Below are 16,137 nucleotides of genomic sequence, written 5' to 3' on the forward strand. Positions count from 1 at the left end.
ATCCAATTCATGTGCCCCAGGTGGCAGACTTCAAGCCGACTTCAAAAAAAAAGTCGGCTTGATGTCTGTCCAGTCTCCAGCTGTCTGTGTCCATTTTTCACAATAGAGAAAAATCAAGGTCTAACAGGAATGACTATTCTGCCGTGGCGTGTCCAGCTGTGTCTGTGCTTACAAAAGAGTATAATGTCCAAGTTAAGTATACTTTTTTTGTAGATGCAGACACATCTCCACAGTTACGGAAATTTGTTGACACACAGACATTAAAGGTAAATGCTAATTGTAGCAACTAGCTTCATGCTTAGGTTTCTCCTCCTCTAATTTAAGCACTGAACTCAACCTGTTGATTTGTTTTTGTGTCTTTGATGCCTTTTGGGTTTTGGAACTATTAATTAATCTAACAAATAACAATAATAAATTATAAAAAGAATTTGTCATTTAGCATTAATTAGCATGTATCCGTGCCTGTGCAAGGCATCCATACAATTGGATACATCTTACAGATGGTAAATTAGCGTATACCGTCCTCTAGGTAAATATGGCCACTTCTTGCTCCAAATAAAAAACAAAAAGGATTTTAATGGCCAGAAATCAAAGTTTTTAATCAACGAGTGACTTTACAGTACTACTTTCAACTTGTAGCTTCAACATTAAATATTTTCTTTCTTAGCTTATTTGTAAAACTTTGGCCTTTTTGTGGTAGGATTCATTATATGAAACTTCCTGATTATAAAATAGTTCATGGGTGTCCTACTGTTAATTTTGTTATTTGAGTCTGTATTAAAGTGGTGGACTGGACAAATAACAAACCAAGATTTTCACCCATCCCATTGTTAATTATTCAGGCAGAACTTTGGGTGGGAGAAGAGAGCCTTAATACTGTACTATCAACTTTTTGATTGGAAAGCGGAAACGCTTGTGCTTGAGGTTTAAGAGCAGAGATGAGTCAAAGCCAAAGCTGGTGGACAGCTGGCATGGAGTCAGGGCCAAAGTGGAGTTATGGCCATATTTGAGCACAGCCGCAGCACAGTGCTGTCAATCTGGTTGAGGATCCACAGAGGAGATGGAGATGAGATTTAGTCAATGCCAAAGAAAAATTTGAGCAGAGATAGAGCTGATGCCCATTCTGGTGATGAGTGGGAGTTTATGTCAGTGAGGGAGTCTCGCTTTTACTGAGGAAGCAGGAGTTGATGACGAAGAAGAGGATGAGTGGAGTCTGAATTGCGTCAGAGTGGAACCAACCAGATAATTGCTGGAGACGAGCCAGCATAAAGCTACTGGAGTCTGTAGTGAAGTCAGAGAAAGAGCTGGAGAGGGGGAGGAGAAGCGAGATGAAGAAGTGTTAGAGACTGGGGATTCATAAAGGCTTTTTTCCCTCACTATTTTATTCCTTTCCGATCGTTAACTGTGTTTATTTTAGAAGCACACGACAGTGTGAAGCTGATGCAGAAAAATCGCTCTGTCAATGAATTCCTTGAGCTTGGCAGATAAAGAGGACTAACTTGATATGATGAAAGAGAGACTGTCACTCTGGCTGGACTCGGAACATTTTGCTCTGGACGCTTGACAGACTGACGGCTGGTGGCCACAGAAAAGAACGTTTGCTATAAATATTGTCATCTACAGTTGTTACGCTGACCATAAACGAAGCAACCATTTCAAAGCACGAAATCATAACAGGCCTCTTTTTGAACTTCTCTGTTGGCAAGATAGTCTATGCTGCCTTCTCTAAATTAAAAAAAGAATCGCATTAAAGAAATGATATGGTAGATAAAACAGTTTGTAGGTTGATAATTAATTAAACCAATAGTTAGTTCCCTTTAACAAACCATAAAATGATCATTATTAAAGTTAAATAACTGAAATTGATGTCGTTAAAGTTTGTTTTAAAGCGCTCATAAGGAGCAAGCTGAAGCGGTATCAGCCGCCTAGACGTCTCCCCTTTTACTGGGCATATCCAACTGGGAGGAGAACCCAGGGCAGATCCAGGACACACGGGAAGGATTATTTACTCATCTGGCTTGGGAATGTCTCAGTGTACTCCCAGAGGAACTGAGGTGGCTCAGGAGGGGGATGTCTGGGTATCTCTGCACGGACTGCTCCCCCTGCGACCTGGACCTGGATAAGCAGCAGAGGATGGTTGGAATACCCAAGTTGGCAAGAGGTGTGGCGGTGATATAAATCAGGATTATAAACCTGGAGGCATATGGTTTGTGTCCTGTGTAACTCACTCTTTAGTTACACAGAACTGGAGCCTATCTCAGCTGACACTGGGTGAAAGGCGGGATACACTCTGGACAGTTCATCAGTCCATCACAGGGCTAACACACAGAGACAGATAACAACTGATCCACACCTACTGCCAATTTAGAATCACCAATTAAGCTAACAGGCAGGCTTTTACACTGTGAGAGGAAACCAGATCATCTGCAGGCACGGGGACAACATTCAAACACCATACAGAAAGGCCTCAGTTGGCCAACAAAAGGTTAGAAAATTCCCAGAAAATTATTGCTGAGGCAAAACTGCTAAGGAATAAATCACCGCGCTGCCCTATAGTCTGTCGAAAAGATTGGAGTTTTGTACAGACATTGCAAGTCTCCAGAGGATAAATCCTAATGACTTCAGTGATCCACAACTACTTCTTTTCAAGCCATGTGCATCAAACTATACAATTTCCATTCACATCTTACACCATCTTCATTTTTCACCTTGGTGGCCTTGCTGAGGTGAATGTCTAAAGCGCTTTACTGATAGTCTTTTAAACATATTTATTTCTTACTTTATTTTATTTCATAGCAATGAAGTCATTTTCATCTCAGAATCTGCTTTTAGAATTTTTACTGATGCATCTCAAGGTCTCTATCTCAATAAACCATTCTTTTCTCCCTGCCTCATTCCAAGCAGCTGCATTCAAGACTGTTTCTTTCAGTGTTCACTCCGTAGGACTGACTGATCAGTGCAAAGCATGAAAGAGCTCGGTACAGTGTGCTTTGTATAGGTATCATACAGTTACAAGACCTTCTGAAAATGCATTATGACAACTTCCTTTGGTAGCAGTGCTTTACTATAATGTAATATTTGTAATTCATAGCTGTCATTAAAATGAAACCTGTACTTCAGTGCCTTCTGAGCTGCAGTGCTGACTCTTGCTCAGAAGGTAGACGGGGCCCACAAAATAGAAAATCAGTAATTTGATCATCGCTCCTTTATTCCCCCATCAAAGTGTCCTTGGGAAAAATGCAGAAATGGTAATCAGTGTATGATACGAAAAGCAATTTCTAGTATACAACAGGGATGTGAATGCGAATGGGCGAATGGGTGTATGCTATATAAATGCTTTCCATTAGCTACTTAAAATTAGCCTGAGACCAGACAGAAATGCCCACTTGAAACTTCATTTTCATCGTCAACCACTTTCCATGGAGAGCACGGTTCATTTTTTCCCTAACAATCTTATCCACCGGAATCTAATGTCATTTCAACTCAACACTGATGCATAGCCATGGCAACATACAGGTTTTGCCGGGGTCTTAAGAGCCAAGCAAAGCAAATTAAAAACAGTTCTGCTTGTTCCTCCATTTCAGTCAGCACCAATATAATCAAAAGAAGATTATTGTCTTTTTAATATGTGGCAGTTTGGCTTTGTTCTGGGACCTCTTATTCCTTTCACACGCATTATGAGGAAAGCTTAAGGTTGAAAGAGCAACAACAGCAGTCCTCAGCACAGGTCAGAACAAGCTTCTGTTCTGTCTCATATTTGCTGTCATTACATGTTGTGATGGCGTCTCATGTTGCAATGACAGTAAATATGATACTTACTTAGATTTGACATGAGAGGAGAAGCTGGGGCAGAGGCGGGTTACAAAGCAGCTTGCAGATGTGTGGCTTTTAAAAGATTTCAAATTGGGAGCAAGGAAGGCTAAACCATCAGCTGATGTGGGCTCCTGTTGTGCCAGGACTGGAGGCTGAGCTTGACCTAATGGTCTTCGTGAACTAATGCTATGTTTGATATATTTTGTACTGTGGCCATGCTTCAAGGGTGCCAGAAAGAAGCAAGCACAGGCCATTTAAAATATATGTGTGCCAGCATTACAGTACATGACATTAATTTGGCAATGATGTTAGTCCTAGCAGGGCATAGATTGGGTGATTTTCCTGCCCTCTGTTGTTACATGTTGTGATGCCTTACAAGTCAGACCACTGTTTACATGTGAAGATTCAAATTCTGCACCCAGGTAAATTTAAAAGTTTCTTCTTAAAAGATTCTGTGTATCAAATGTTTGGTATTTTATTGATCTTTCATCAATTAATGAACACTATGTTTCAAGATAAATGAGTGTAATTTCACTAATCTTCTCTATGTCATCAGTCTTTTGCAAATAAATCGAAATGTTAGACGTGTGCAGTTCCTTGGTTTAACCACCGTCCTTCAGTGTGGTATGGTGGGTCATGGTTAATGACTTTGCCAGCAGAAAAGGCTTTAAAGCTAATGATGATTCACACCTCGGGCTCAGATGACATTTACAGCTTTCAAGGTGGGATATAATCTTAAGTAAAAAAGCAGCATTTATTTATGAAGTCCTTTTTCAAAGAGCAGAAGACAAAATCACAAGAAAAACCCAGGACACAGCAGATAATACTAGAATTAAAGGAAAGTAAGTTGTGGCCAAAGGTTTTTGTGGGGGCACTGCTGCCCAAAATGAAATTTTGATTTATTTCCCATAAAAAATACTTATGCAATGCTATTGATTGTCATTATATCATTTGCAAAATCTGAATAAAAACTGAAGTGCAAATGTGTACTACTGGCAAAACACTTCGCCCTGTCTGTGCACAATTAAATAAAAGACACAAGAATAAAAAGAATGTGAAATTTAAAGGACCACTCCCCAAAGCAACAGGTCTCTACAGCTTCCTGGACAGTTGGTGGGCCTTAAGGAGGACGAACCTATGTAACTCACTTGGGCTTTGACCACTCAGTCTCCATGGAAAGGCCTGGCCATCAGGAACTCAAATGAACCCCTCCCCAAGGCATTTCTGGAATACTAGTTGTCATCTTTACAAGACTCTCTTGAATCACACTTACTCTGGCCCCTCATGAAAGATCAGTTTTCTTTGGATGACCCTACCAGGACCAGAACATTAACATAGTTCCTTGGATTACTGGGACACAAAGCCCCTCCACAGTGACAAGGTAGAAATGGAGAGGAGGTCAGTCATTCAAGAAGATCTCAGAGTAGAGCTGCTTCATCTGCTTCCTCTACATGAAAAGGAACCAGCTGAGTCCATATGAACACCTGACCAGGATACCTCCCTCCTGCACACCTACTAGGTGAGGTTTGCAGAAAGCAGAAAATGGACGGACAGACGGATGGAGGGATGGATGGATGGAATTTATAGAATTATATAAAAATTAAAGGAGAAACACAGGTATTAAAAGCAGTACATACTTGAATCTCAAGCGGACTTGCTGTAATTTTCACTTTTCCTTTCAACCAGATTTGGACCCTTTAAGAGGTTGATTCTCTTCCACAGTCTGTATGTTTGACAGAAAGTCGGCTGTACCACCTCTACAGCTCAGAAATTACTATATTAGATCTTGTTTGTTTAATCTCTACAAATATGAAAGCATAAAAAAATGTAAATTGCTTCACAGGAATAGCATTGCTCATGAAGAAAACACACATCCAGATGTTTGATCATATTCCTTGTTTGTTGTTTGTTTTAATGAATAACAGAAAAATCTGTGTAATCATGCAAATGCCAGGAAATCCTTTTTGCTTATCTTATTATGATCACGCTCAAAATATTCCAACTAGAAGTTTCAAGCAGTCTTTTTAGACAAATATTTGATATGGTAACATCAAAAGTATTCAGCTACATGATGGCATTTGTATGTGTTAATAAAAATTCACTTCCACATTACGCCACAATCTCAGACCTTTTGGTATTTATAATATTTGCTGCCTCTGTCTCTCAGACCACCATCTTCTCCTTTGTTTCATTTCATTGTGTGAGCGCAAGTAATAAGTGGAGGCACAAATGGAACAGAGCCAGTTTCTACCTCGCGATGATGAGGTGCCTATGACTGTGTTATGGGTCAGATTGGAAATTTGGCCTGGCCGCCAGGGAAGGTAATTGTTTTCCATGGATGGCAAGGGTTACATGGGAAAAGGAAAAGGAGGAAATGTGGAATGAGAATGGGAACAGTAAAGGGAGGGTATGAGTAGGTAAGCAAGATAAAGAGCCATTCCCTCCTCCTCTTCCTCTTCTTCTGTCATTTGTATCAGCGTGTCCCTCCTCCTTTTTTATCCCGATCCTTGTCCTTATCAGATAAGCGGACGCCTTCTTGCTAAAGGTGCTACTAGCCATCTCTAATAACTATGTGTGCATTTATGTGTGTGCCTGAGTGTGTGTTTTCATGGCAGTTATGGGAGCTTGTCATCGCGCTCCCCTAGATCAATGGAGCACAGTTGCCTAGCAACCTGCTGATCGGGAGGAAGGAGGCGGAGGGGAGCGAGAGAGGGAGAGAGAGAAAAGTGAGAGCAGCATAAGATTAGAAATGAGGGAGATGGAGCAGTCAGGAGAGAAAGAAGGAAGAGAAGTGGGTGAGATCAACAGTAAAGAACACTGTGGTTGGATGACAAGAATTAAAACCTAAGACAGTAGCGCTTAGCGTGTCAAATCCTTCTTTGTGTGTACAGTAAGAGTAGAAGGAGGAGGAGGTGGGATGGAGTTAGTGGAATGTGTTGTGTGGATGCAAGAATTGTGCATATGTGTGTGACTGTGCGTGAGCAACAGTAGTTTGGGACTGATGAGTTGATGTTGATAATATAGTGCTGAAATAGAACATCAAAGTGGTGACGCCAGCAGCGCAGTCTCTCTCATTTAGTTGCTGATTTAATTATCTTTATCTTAAAGGGGAACAAAGTGGTTAAACGCAGTGCATGGGGAGGGAGCGGTGGGGGAGATAAACAGCAGGAGGGGTGAGAGGGAGGAGGGAGAAAAAATGGAGTGGGGAACTTGGAGGGAGATGAATTTGGACAGGAGGAAATTGAGGAGAGGGGGGAAGAGAGCAAGGACGAGGCGAATGAAACGAGAGTCTGATGATCAGGTGTTGGTTGGCCTCATGAGAGATGCACACATATGCTCCAGATCCTCTGTGATATTTACATAGTCTCCCTCTCTCTGCCTGTGATGGCAGAAGAAAGCAGGAAGGAGATGAAAGAGTGTGAAGGGAGGATGGGGGTGTCATTATAAATGAAAAGAGAGAGGGAGAGTGGAATAGCTGTACATCCCAGAGGTATACTCTGTGAATGAGTTAGAATAACATGTGGAGGCAGAGTGGCTGTTAAAGTTTATGGAGGATTGAAAATGGACAATTAGCATCTCAACGATCTCCGTGTCACCTGGAACTTCTCCCCTGTTGTCATAGTAACCCTCCTCTCTCTGCTCACACTTCCTAATTCATGCCCCTCTCTAACATGGCCTGAGTGTTCACACTTGCACCTGCATGCTTGCACACACACACACACACACACACACACACACACACACACACACACACACACACACACACACACACACACACACACACACATACAGAGCACATAAATGGGGCACTTCATGTGTGTAATCAATACAAACTACATTTTGTGTGCTTCTGGTCTGGGGTGGTTTTTCATTACAGGAAATGTTAATGCTACACCACACGATGATCTTGAATGATGAGACAATTGCAAAGTCCCTCTCAAGCAATCATATACAAAGCACGGTCTGGTCAACGTGACTGGCCTGCACAAAGCCTTCACCTCAACCCCATCCGTAACCTTTGCAACAAACAGTGAGTCAGACCACGTCAACCAACATCCATTCTCGACCCTGATTCCCCTCCTTTGGCTGAATCAGGGCAAATCCCGTCAACCAGTTCTTAAAATCGTGCGCAAATTCTTCTTACAGTACTATTCAAAAGTCTTGAGCCACCATTCACGTTTATATTTGCAAGAAAAAGGGGGAAACAGGCACAGCATTTTATTGAAATGTGCAAAAAACACATATGTGAATACAGTATATAAGGCAAAAACAGAGTTTCTTCAATTCTAACTAACTTAAAAGTCAATATCTGTTAAGCCCACCTTTATTCTTCAGCACAGCCCAATTTCTCTTAGGCAAGTTTTCATGCCATTTCTTTAAATAGACTTCAGGACCAGTTCTCCAGGATTCTTGGAGGACATTCAAAGCTCTTCCTTGGATGTTGGCTGCCTTTTGTTTCATTCTATGTCAAGACGATCTCACACTGCTTCAATACTCCTTAGTTCTGGGCTCTGGGGATGCCAGTGCATGACTGAGAGTGTTCAATTCTGTGTTTTTCTATCTATCTGTTTTTACTGCATTGGCTGGGATTTGGGGATCACTGTCTTGCTGGAAAATGAAGCTGGGTCTAGTCAGATCCTTCAATACAGAATTGCATGATAGATGAAAATCTGACTGTATTTTTATGAGTTCATAATTTCATCATTTTGGTGAGACCTCCAACAGCACTGGCTTAAATGCAACCACAAACCATGACCACTCCACCATGCTGTACAGATGCCGGTAGACATTAATTATTCTACTTCTCCCCTGTACATATTGATGATGATTTAAAGCAGACATTTCAAATTTGGATTCATCACTCCAGCAGACCAGTTCTTGTATAATTTGTCATATATTCGCCTTTTCTCCCTGTTTCCCTTTCTTAATAAAGGCTTCTTGACAGCCACCTTTCCTCTGAGACAATTTCTGATGACGCTTCAGTGAACAGTAGCTGGACCAGCTGAAGGACCAGATCCATCTCTCAGGTCCTCTGTCAGACTGTTGCTGGATTTTGCCCCCCATTTCTTAACAAATATTATTCTCTGCCACTGTTCCTTTGCTGTAGATAGTTTTTTAGGTCTGCCACTTTTTCTTTTTTCCTCCATTTGTCCAGTTTCTTCAAATATTTTAAAGACACAAGATATGACATTTTTTGACTAAGGGCTCTTTAGGATTCTCGTTGTAAAGTTTATTGAGCACTTAAAACACAAAACATGTCAAACTGTGGCATCGTTGACATTGTAGAACTAAATAAATGGGAACAAATTTTATGTTTATGCAACAGTTACGAAGTATCTAAAGAAACAATTTGAACTTGCTGAGTTACTATTATGTGCAGACACAACACTGGTCCTCTTTTGAGTTGAGGGCCATCGTATGCTTGATTGATTCATAGGTGAGTGTTAAGTAGTTCAACAAACTAACAAACTAACAAGAATAAAATATTTTTCTGAAAATTGTCAGGTACAAGGACTCTAAAGAAAAAGTGTCCAAAGTAAAAGTTTGAAAGACCTAAGGCTAAAGCAATATTGCTCAAAGGTTTACAAGAACATCTGGCTCTTTGGAAGAAAGACTCTAGATTTTTGTACTTTTTTTGTACAAAGCCAAACGTGCCTGCCACTATAACCTAAATCAAGGTACATTTGGCTTTGGCTGTTATAAAATCCTCAGGAATCACCCATGCTACACAGCTTTTTCTGGACCTATTAATGATGCTTCTTCCTCATTAAGTGTCCCAGTAGCCTACCTAACTCAAGAAAGTGTGACAGTAAAAAAGAAAGAAAGAAAGAAAGAAAGAAAGAAAGAAAGAAAGAAAGAAAGAAAGAAAGAAAGAAAGAAAGAAAGAAAGAAAGAAAGAAAGAAAGAAAGAAACCTGAATCCACAAACTAAGGCAGTTATTATTTTTAAAATGTGCCCTAGTCCTACTGGTCTTTTTAAATGAGAGAAATAGTTTGGGGGTGTCTGTATAGTTTATTTGTCATTTTGTGCAATGATTCCTGTATCTCATGATAACTAGGGGTCCATGGAAATATTAGCTTAAACAATCTGAAAGAAATACTAACAAATAACGTCAGGTAAGACTGGAGAAACAATAAGATAAACTTAATGGATAAACAGTTAAAACTGGCTGCTAAACACTATGAAAGCTGCCCAACCGGTGATTAAGCTGATGCAGTCATTAACTGTAGATGCTAAACTGAAATTATTCCACATTCAGTTTGAAATGGGTTCAAATTAACATATTTGAACATGAGCGGTGTTGCTGATGAAGAGGTTCTTGAGTTGACTGAGTTGTGGGGGTGTGTAAGATGAAAAAGCTCGGCAACTGCTTATACAGTGTATGAGATCCCATTGTGGTGTGTGTGTGTGTGTGTGTGTGTGTGTGTGTGTGTGTGTGTGTGTGTGTGTGTGTGTGTGTGTGTGTGTGTGTGTGCTGAAGGTGTAACTTACATGTAAAGTGCATGCATGTTCAGGTACTTGGGTGCTGCAGTGTTCTCAGTGCGTGGTATTTCAGAGGCCACAGAGCAAAAGGTAAAGGTTCAGATGTACAAGGTGGCGGTGTGTTCCTCGTTACTGGTTTTCTCTTTTATTATTAACTCTGAAAATCCAGTCCACTGCTCAGAACTGCTCTGAACCTTGACCTCTAACTGTAGGCCATGGAGTGCCGCAGGCTGTGCTGAGCTGCATGACAACCAGTCGCTGCTCTGAGGTCAAGAGTTATGGTCATTTTGATTTTTGCAGACACACAAAAAGCTCTGCGCATATCCACATTTACAAATGTGAAATCGGTGATGCAAAGCAAATTTACAGTGGATCTTGATTTTTCTTCTTTTCTCCTTTTTTTTTTTGGCCATGCAATACATAGCCTCACAGACACTCACTCTCTCCTGTCTTTCAACCTCTTCACCCACTTCTCTGCAAGCGCACACACAGACACACAGACACACAATCAGACAGGCTTTGTTTGGTACTTGTCGGTCACTCTCCATCTGCTGGTCAGATGATCAATGCTAATGCCTGCTGAGAGTTCTAATGACACACAGATCCATACACAGATGGACTTGTGCTCGATGTGTGTGAGTGCGTGTGTGTTTGTGTGCGTGTGCACCAGGGGCATCCATGTGTGCATGTTTGTGCACACGAGCTAATGTTATTTGTGTTTCGAAATTGCAATCCTTTGATGAGGACAGGTCAGCGCTATTGTTATAAATGAGAGTAAGATTGCAGGGAGGTGACCTCTGCTACCTCCCACGCAGAGACACACCCATACACACACATATACGCCCATGCACACACGTGGCTGTTTGCACTATTGGCAAGTGGAATTAGTAAATGTATGAGCTACACAGAAACTCATTACAACACGATTAGAGACAAACCTCCCATTTAATCTCATTTAGAAAAGGGTGGTTGCCTGTCAAACACACTCACACATACACACACTAACTCACTTATGCGCACGCACAGATACACACTTTCACGTACACAAAGATCACCCTCTCTCCATGACAGCAGTGGGCCTGACTCAGAAAATGTTACCATAATAATCATATTCTCACACCACTGTGGAATTAAGTGTTTTAAATGACGGGGAAAACTCCTCTGCATGCGTATAATCCCACTTTTATATCGCATCACCGCTAAAAACCTGCGATTTCAACACGCTGTTTGTCACCATTCATGGCATCAGCTAGGTAAACCTCGTCATCTGAAGCTCAGAGCTCCAAACACAGCGGCGCAAACTGACATAAATGCAAGCACAAAAATATGGGCACACAAACACACGCACTCACACTGGATGCTGACAGATGAGTTTTTATTTTTGGCTGTATATTTTCTCTGCTGGCAGCCCAGACACATATTACCCGCGCACAAGCGCTGCCGCACACACGCACACATACATAAAGGAAATATGTATACACACCCACACACATATACAGTGACCTTCTCTTTGCTGAGTAGGCAAAGAGTCAGGGGTCACTGCCTGCTGTCAGCCTGTCAGAGGGAGGAAGAGAGAGGGGAAGTTAGAAGGAGGAAAGAGAGGAAGAAGGGATGTGGATGGAGATATGTACAGAACCTCATCATTCAATAAAGACTAATGCAATCAGAGGCGGCCCATATCTGTCACGCTTAATGCCGGCTGATAGAGTCGCAGCAATTTAAAATGCTCATGGTATAATGCATTTCCCTGTGCCTCTTACAGACTGATGATGCATCACATCGCATCTTGATGGCTCTTGTAGAAACAGATAACCTGCTCTGCAGCATGCTGAATTGAGCCTCCTCTGTGCCTTTCCATTTTGCTCATTTCTATCTTAATCAGCTGAGAAGGAGTTTCATCCCGGGTTCATCCATTAAATAAAACAGAAGTCGCGTGAAGTTTGCTGCCCAGCCTTTTAGAATTATTGCATGTAATTATATGAGGGTACCCATCATTAAACTTTGAATCAGAAATCTTTGCTGGAAAAAATATCCATATATCCATCCAAAAAAAAGTCTGAAAGTGTTTCTAATTTCAAGCATCTTCTAGAATCAGGAACAATTTTTATTAATTCTAGTGAGAAAAAAAGCAGTCAGGAACACACTGTAAACAGAAACTGCTTCATCAATACTTCATTCAGTGACTGCATGTGAATGAATTTGTTTATGCATGTCACACTCTGCGCTAGAAACGCTTACCACATCTTCTGTGGTGTTTCTTTATTTCACAGGGGAACACAGGGAGGAACGTTATTATTTGATAATGCCATTTGGTCCAAAAGGTCACGAGGATGGGAGGAGAGAGCGAGAAGAAGGAGGAGGAAAAACGAGTAGTATGAGGCAGTTATGGTGGAGTGGTGTTGGTGGTCAGTCCAATGGGAAACCAGGTGCTGATGTTGGGATAGTTTCCATAGTAACTCCTCCTCCTCCTCCCTGTCTGGTTCGCTCCTCTTCTCTCGCCAACACTCCCGTCACACATAAGAACACCCACTGAAACAAGTGCACAACTGCTCGCTCAGACCTCCCATCTTTACCTCATCGCGGGCTTTCTGCGGTTTTGCTTTGATATCTCTTGCTCAAATCAATTTGAGCCTTTGTGTGGTCATATTTATTTACCATAAAGCTGCCTTCTTAACAGTCATCTGCCTTGGTGGAGCAAATGTGTACATAAGCAAATATCTCAAACAGCAGTCAGACTGTGCAATCCTCTCCAAACAAACACAGCTAAAGATGGTAGCTAGCGTACAAAGACAGGATTAAAGATGGAGTGCATTTAACAGCTGAACATCAGTGTAAGGACTCCATTCAGTGTTTCTTTAAAGTGCATCTTGAATCAGCTCCTCCAGTAAGGTCAGGGCTGTTCTTTTTACAGGAGGCGCCAACCTTCAGCTGCCAGTTTCCCAGTTCTATAACTCATTCTCCTTCCAGCACCTGATGAAGGTGTCAGTATGACAAAGTAGTAGTATGGCCAAAGTATGGCTTGTACTCTCAGTTGAAATTTAATAATGCCTATGTCAAGTTATATGTAACCAAAGTCCTTCTAGAGGACATTTAGTGACACAGCAGTCATCTTTATTTTGAGGCTTCTATCAAAATTATACTATACCCATATTAACAGCAGGCAGATACAGTAGGCCAAGATTTTTTTTAAAATACACTGGACTTCATGTTTAGTATATAACAAGAAGATGTGCATGCTACTGCACAGTTGAAAGGGCTCTAATCCCTTAATAGTGCACAACTAGATGATTGGCTCATATGTTTTCCAGTTCAGCTGTTGATTGGCTCCTTGGGGGCAGAGCGAGGACAACCGCCATCCAGAACTGTACCATAAATTTCTATTGAGGATTCTTTGTTCCATGTTAATAGGAGTGTGGTTTTCAAATAGAGTCATAACATAGATATGAGATATGAACCTCAAAAACAAACAGCATTCACATCACCATCATGCCTGATTAGAACAAAGAAAATCATCTTTGGCTTTGGATATTTGCTTACAATAAACACTAACACTTCACACAAAGACATGCATTTGTTCTTGACATACATGAAGTTTGAACTATTTGCACATTGTGAATGACAATAATCACCTATAGGTGTATGGAAGTCAATTTCAGATGTTTTCATTTTAGTCATTTTGTTCTTGAGCTGGGCTTGTATATAGATCCAGTAGAAGAGAGAGAAGAAGAGCAGCAGCAGCAGCTGGCCCAGGGAGCCCAGAGAGAGCACCTTTGAGCTGGGCTCAACACAGCTGGAGTCCCCTCCCTCCCGGGGATGGGCTGGAAAAAAGTGTTTGCTCTGCATGTGTGTTTGCTGAGGAGCTTGGATGGGATCCCAATCTGTACATCTAGTTTACACCACATGCCCCAAGTATGTGGAAGCCTCAACTTTTGCAAATTTCAAAAGTGGATGCTAGTGCATGTCTGTGCATTACACAGTTATACATAGTGATGAATTAAAACTACAAATTACGCTCATTTTTATATTTCAGGGTTTTTTTAAGCCTCAGTTATCTTACAAACATAAAAATATTTCCATTTTTTGGTGGAAATGTAAAGCAAAAGCACTTTTTGTTGCCTGTTTTGGCATCTGGAAGTGCAACTTTTGTGAGTTTTGCCACTTTCGTCTAAGGTTTCTGTGATTCAGTGCTTTTACTCAGACCAATGAACAGCCTTGCTGACACTGGATTAGACCCATTTTACCTTCCTTGCATGAAATGTATGGACATAGCCCCTGTGAGCTCACACAATGTTTAGAGAAGTCCTGTTAGAAAGCCTTGTGCTGAGCTTTTTGATCATCTACATATTGGTGTTTTTTTTAAACCTGACATGACATCAGAGAAATGGTTCTGACTAAAATAAAAACAAGGACAGTGCATGCCACATCCCCTGGATCTTCCTCCTTTACCCAGGTCATAGAGAAAGGGTGCTGAGGAATCTTTCCCATCGCCTTTGTTTTAAAACCTTGTAGCCTTTTTGCAACCTAAGAAGATCTCCATTATGGCTGTTAGAAAGAATGCAGGTTCAAACTTCATTCTTCAGAGCAGGAAGCCAATCCATCTTTTATACTATCTATGAATACTTGAAATTGTATTAGCATTGTCCAACTTTTCCCAACAGATCAGGGACTTAACACCGCATGCTTCTCTGTGTCTGGCTGCAATATTCCCCACAATCTGACAATGGTGCGAATGGACTTTAGCAAAAGTAATTTGTAGGAATTTTCCTCTGTATAAGAAATGAATGCATACAAAGTCCTGGCACAGTAAATTACCAATTCCATCATAACTTTAGTGCTTTAATAATGTATGGTTGGCGCACCTGAACTTACCTCACGGCACACTGGCGTACATGGGCATACCATTTGAGACCCACTGCATAACACACACAAATCATGAGTCAGGGGGATTTCAAACACTGTTCTGAAATATATGCACACCGAGGTTGCTAACTGAAACAAAAGTTGAAACTAAAACTAGTTGTGAAAAAAAAAGTTACACAGAGTGCTTGTCATGTTTCGGGTGTGTGGAGGCAGGCAAAAAGGTGGACCCAAGAGCAGGACTCACGGAGACACAGGTGAACTCAAAACCCTCAGCTTTATTGAGGAAAAGCAGACTGAACAAAGAACTCACTAGACTGGAATGCAAATAAACTAGCAGGACGGCAAACAGAACACACGGGGGGGAGGGGTAAGAGGATGAACAGACGTTAACGACGCGACACTGACACAAAGACACACTGGGTTTAAATACACTGAGGCAGTAATCAAGGGACGAGAGACAGGAGGGGAACACACCTGGGGAAAATCACAACTGACGAGGCAGGGGAAACGTAACCTGAAAACACTCACATAAGACAAGGACCTTCAGAATAAAACAGGAAACTAACAGACACAGAGGACCAGACAAGACACCCTGGACAGACAGAGGGACATACTGTCACGGTCCTGGGTCTTATGACCCAGTGTTTTGAGTTTGAGTTCATTTTGATGTTTATAGTTTATGTTAAGCCCTTCAGGTTTTCTAGTTCATTTGTTACCATGTCTAGGTGATTTTAGTTCTTATTTCATGTTTCCAACCCATGTTAAGTCTCCCCTGCTCTTCATGTGTTTCATGTCTGTGTCTTATGTTGTCAAGTTCTGGTTGTCATGTCTGCGTTTCATTATGCTTCCTGTTTTATTTTGGCAGGAGTCGTGTGTTCTTGGTTCTTTGTATTTTAGCTTCACTGCTCCTGTCATTAGGTTCATGTTAGTCAGCTGTTTCCTCATGTGTCTCCACTTCCCCTGATCACCTCATGTGTGTAT

Source organism: Haplochromis burtoni, unplaced genomic scaffold (assembly GCF_018398535.1).
Source record: "Haplochromis burtoni strain Fernald_Lab_line unplaced genomic scaffold, NCSU_Asbu1 Contig_37, whole genome shotgun sequence".
Taxonomy (NCBI): domain Eukaryota; kingdom Metazoa; phylum Chordata; class Actinopteri; order Cichliformes; family Cichlidae; genus Haplochromis; species Haplochromis burtoni.